Consider the following 5,364-nt stretch of genomic DNA (forward strand, 5'->3'; position numbering starts at 1 on the left):
ATAGTGAAAGAACCAACTATGAATATGCAGAGTTACAAAAGAAACTGGGACTTCTTCGCTCAGGCATAATAAACTGTATAAAGCATCCCTGCAAGAAGTGGCGCTCGTGAATGGTGGAGGGTCCGATGCAATAGAGGTGGGATCCAGGTTCACCAAGCACCAACCCCGGGCTCGACACTGTCTCTTTGGCTGTGGTGGTTTTGAAGACCATATTTTAGTCGTGGAAAAAGATAAAGAAATCTTTTCAGATTTTTTACTAATTTGGCTTTTGATTGATCATTCATAACAGTTCATGATAAGCACCAGTACAAGCTGGACTTCCCAGAGCAGCCAACTGAAAGAATCTGAAAAGAAATGCAGGAAATGCCTTGGTAAACCTTGCCTGGAAGATGGGTGACTTTTTTTTCAGTAATCTATAATCCATTCCCTTGGCCTTTGGCTTTCTTAACAAGGCCATTTGCATCCCAGATTCCCCATGAAGTGCAAAGCCTGAGCTTGTGGAAGTGGCTGAAAGATGCCCTGTTTCTCTGCAGGGACATTCAACTGGAACAGGAGCCAGAGCGCTGTCTGGAGAAGCCTCCTCCAAGCTGGAATTTGTGCCGTGCTGGGAGAGGAGGAGGAGGGGGAGAAGGCTGGCGCTGTGTGGCAGGAGCAGGAGGTTTGGGCCGCAGGACATTCCGTCTGCACCGCTGCTCCACAATGGGTGGCCGTGTCCGGGGCCCTAGGCCTGGCCCCGCATGCGCTGAGCTCCCTGGGCTGGGCTCAGGTTCCCACTGGGACTGGGCAGAGCCTGGGCTCAAACTGGGGGCAGCAGCAGTGCAAAACACCTCTGGGCATCTGCGTTTCCTGCTGCTGGGAAGGAGCAATGAAGCGAGTTTAGAAGTTCTGGTTTCTGCTTCTCCTGGTTGATTTTTTAATTTAACTCCACACTGCGGAGGCGAATTCTGTGACAGCCACAGCCAGCTTATTCTATTTCAACAGTGCCAGCAACAGGGCTCTGTTTGAGCCCTGCAAATGTGGCCTGTGAAGCTTTAATTCCCCTCATCTTAGTGTTTAGGAGCTGGTGAGCATTCCAGTATCTGCTGATCTTTATGCCTGTGACAAAAATACTGACTTCACTGTCATGAAAGCATCGTGGGTAGCACCAACAGAAAGCAGCACTTGCAGTTTCATGGATAAAATTCAGGTTGCAAGCAGAAGAGGGCCAAGAGCAGCCATGATCTGCAATTCCCAAGGCAGAGGCACCAGCAGCCTTCTCCTGTCACCTCAGGGTGAGTCAAACAGAGGTGGAAACAGCGCTGGAACCCAATCCTTTCTTCCTCTGAGGGCTGGCTCAGGGCAGCACAGGCGGGCCCTGAGCAGTCAGGGCTGTGTGTGGGTGCTGCCTGCTCTGCTCCAGAATTGAGCTGGAAAAAGCCCTTGGGAGCTGAGGCAGGAGCAGGCGGGAAGGGGCCGGCGCTGCTGCTGCTCCTGGCCGGGAGCCCCGGCTGGGCCGGGCCGGCGCCCCCTGCGCTGCGGCTGCTGCTGCTGCCAGAGCCGGGCGGGACTCGGGGACAGGGAACGGACACGGGGGGACAGCAAAGGCCTGGCGGCTGCAGGGATGGTGGTGCTGGGGCCAGGGCCAGCACAGAGCTTCAGCCCGCAGTTAACCCCGAGGGAAACGCCGGGGAAAGGCTCCATTTCAGCCTTTCTGCACTCATGGCTGTGAAAGGACTGAAATGAAAGGAGAACAATCAGGGCCTGACACCTTCTCCTTTGGGAGGAGCCCTGCGTCTGGGGCTGTGAGGGGCCATGAGGGACTGTGAGGGGCCATGAGAGGCTCTGAGGGGCCGTGAGGGGCCACGAGGGGCCATGGGGAACTGTGAAGGGGTTGTGAGGGGCCATGAGGGGCTGTGAGGTGTCACTCTTGAGTCGAGAATGTCACAGGAACAGGCAGGAGGCAGTTGTGTAGAGAGAGTGAAAGAAGGTTTTATTCAAGAGAACTGTGCAGTTTTTATAGAGAAACAGAAAGACAAAGTAGAACAACACCACCTGCAGATTGTTTTTACTTAACAAGTTATTACATCCCTACCATACCCTAAAAATTCTCACATGCTGCTGTGAGAAACACTTGCTGTTTCTCTCTCTCTCTTCCAGGGCATCCACAGTGAGAGGCTGTGAGGAATCTTGGGGAACTGTGAGGGGCCATGAGCTGTGGGAGGCTGTGAGGGGCCATGAGGGGCCATGGGGAGCTGTGAGGGGCTGTGGGAGGCCAGGCTCCTCATGGAACCAAGGATCCATTGTGACTGCAGTACCAAGGAAATCATTGTTGACAGTACAGAACCTCATGGAACCAAGGGGCCATTGTGGCCCAGCAAGGCCTTGTGGAACCAAAGGGACCATGGTGACACTATGGAACCTCATGGTACCACAGATCCATTGTTACACAGCAGCCACAGCAGGGCCGCAGAACCAAGGAGATCATTGTGACACTGCACAACCTCATGGAATCAAGGCGTCTGTGTTACACTACTGAACCTCGTGGAGCAAAGGGTCCATTGTGACACTGTGGAACCAAGGAGACTGTTGTTGGCAGTAGGAAAGCTCGTGGAACCAAAAGTCCATTGTGACATTGTGGGGTGTCATGGAACCATGGAGACCATTAGGACACTTCAGGACCACTGGAATCAAGGGGCTATTGTGACACTGCAGGGCCTTGTATAACCAAGGGGTCCTTGTAGCATGGCAGGGCCTTATGGACTCAAGGGGATCAAAGTGACACTGTGGGGCTCCATAAGGGGCTTTGGAGCTCCATAAGGGACTGTGGAGCTCCATAAGGGGCTGTGGGGGCTCCATGAGACCACGGGGCCATTCTGACCATGGAACCAAGGATACCTTTGTTACACTACAGAGTAAAGAAGGCCACTGTGAACCAGCAGGGGAACCCACTGGGACTATTGTGACTCTTCAAGGGCATTGTGGAACAGCAGAGCCTCGTGGAAGTGATGAGACCATTGTGACATCCCAGGGCCTCATGGGAGCAAGGGGCCATTGGGACACTGTGGGTCCTCATGGAAGCAAGGGGCCAGTGTAACACATCCTGGGGAACCCAATAGAACCAAGGGGCCATTTGGAGAGTCTGTGACCTCATGGAAGCAAGGGGCCATTGTGGCATTGTGCAGTCCCATGGCAAGAAGGAAACCATTTGGACACTGCAAGGCCACTTGGAAAGCAAGGGGCCATTGTGCCACTGCAGAGCCAAGGAGACCATTGTTATATCACTGGGCCTCATGGAAAGCAAGATCTGTGGTGATCCTACAGGGCCTCATGGAACCAAGGGGCAATTTTGATGCTGCAGGGCCCCAAGGATCCAAGAATATGGAAAAGGTCTGGGTGGCTGGGCCTCCTGGGGGCTGCATGACTGGTCCAGCTGGCCTTGGCATGTTGAGAGTTGCTTCTTATCAACCCCTGAAACCCTGGAATTCTGTGCATTCCTTCCTGTAGGAAAGAACTGTCCTTCTCCAGGGATTCAAGGCTGAAATTGGGATTCCTCCTCCAAATTTGATTATATCAAAGGAATTATTCCCATATGAAACCTGCCAGGACAGACAGCTCTGGCTGGCCTTGGCCTCTTGGGGGCCACTCCTCATCTGCCTTCAAAACACTGGGGCCCCGTTCTTTTATTCCCATTGAAAAAAACACATTCAAGTCCAGCAATCCATGGCCAAAATTGAGAATCTGCCTCCAAAATTCCTTATATCCAAAGGTAGCTCCCAGACAAAAGCTGCCAGGGCTATCTAGGTTCCCTTGGCTGCCCTGGTGGCCCTGGTGTTGCTGTAGGGCCTGAGTGCTCTCGGGGCTGGGCACAGCCCTGGGGGTGGCAGTGCCGGGGCTGCAGCAGGGACAGGCCATGGGCACTGCTGGGGCAGTGCTGATGCCTCAGGCCAGGCCCTGGGGGCTCCAGGCTCCTTGCCCAGGCTCTCTCAAGGACACAGCCAGGCCAATGCTCAGCACAGAAAAGCCCCGTGAGCAGCCCCAGGCTGGCCGTGGGCAGGCTGGGGGCAAACAGCATGGCTGGGGCTCTGCAAGGGCACTGGGGCAGACGGGAAGGAGCAGCAGAGCAGGGGCTGATCCATCCCCAGTATGCTGCACAGCCCAGGGCAGCGTCCCAGAGCATCCTCATGGAGCTGCCAAAAACATCCCCCCTCTGCAGCCCTGGCCTCTCCCCCAGCTCACACAGGTGCCCCATCCTTGCAGGCACAGACACAGCAGCACTGGCTCAGCAGCCCCTGTTTGCATTGCACACAGCAGGGGGAGCACCCCCATGATGTTGCTGTGGGGACATGAACCTGAGGGAGCACAAATGCCATCAGCCCCTGGGGCCAGCAAGGGCTGGGGAACACCAGGGAATCCACTCAGCTTTGTCCTGGCCTCTGCAGACAGCCAGAAAGTTTGTTCCCATCAGCTGGGAGTTTCCTGTCCCACTGCAGACACTGTTGCTCAGGGCCGGGGGTGCCTGGCAGCCACCCCCAAACTGCCCTGAGCACTTCCTTTGCTTCACCTTTGTTTTCTTTCCTCTTCCTGATACAAATGTCTTCCCATTGCCCACCCTTGTTCCCTCCCCTGCAAACAGCCCATCCCTGGTTGCCCTTTCCTTTCTGGCCCCATTCTCCATTGCAGTTCCTGACTTGGCCCCATGGGAACGTCCCTTGGGCAGCAGGATCGTCCTACAAGTGCTGCAGGAATTGTCTGCAGGCTCCTGCAGTGCCTCCTGCTGCTCCCTTGCCAGACGCACCCCAGGCCAGGGGGGCACATCTGGGCTGCTGTGTGTGGCTCTGGGGCTCCCTGTTCTGGGCAATGAAGAGGAGCTGCAGAGGCTCTGCAGGACTGACAGGATGGGCTTTGGGGCTGGCAGGAGAAGCTGAGCGACCTGGGCTGCTGGAGCTCCCCAAGAGGAGGCCCAGGGCTCCTCCTGCATCCCAGAATCAGCAAGGTTGGAAAAGACCTTGGAGATCATCAAGTCCACCCTGTGCCCTGACACTGCCTTGTCTCCTCTCAGCCTCCTCCAGGATAAACAACCCCAGCTCCCTCAGCCCCTCCTCAAAGCTCTTGTGCTCCAGACCCCTCCCCAGCCTTGTTGCCCTTCTCTGGACATGCTCCAGCCCCTCCATGTCCTTCCTAAATTGGGGCCCCAGAACTGGACACAGCACTCCAGGTGCTGCCCAAGCAGTGCTGAGCACAGGGGAAGAATCTTTGCCCTGCTCCTGCTGGCCACACCATTCCTGATCCAGGCCAGGAGCCATTGGCCTCCTTGCCCACCTGGGCACACTGCTGGCTCATGTCCAGCCTGCTGTCCATCAGTCCCTGCTGGTCCCTTTCTGCCTG

The sequence above is a fragment of the Melospiza melodia genome, unplaced genomic scaffold, assembly GCF_035770615.1.
Source record: "Melospiza melodia melodia isolate bMelMel2 unplaced genomic scaffold, bMelMel2.pri scaffold_61, whole genome shotgun sequence".
Taxonomy (NCBI): Eukaryota; Metazoa; Chordata; class Aves; order Passeriformes; family Passerellidae; genus Melospiza; species Melospiza melodia.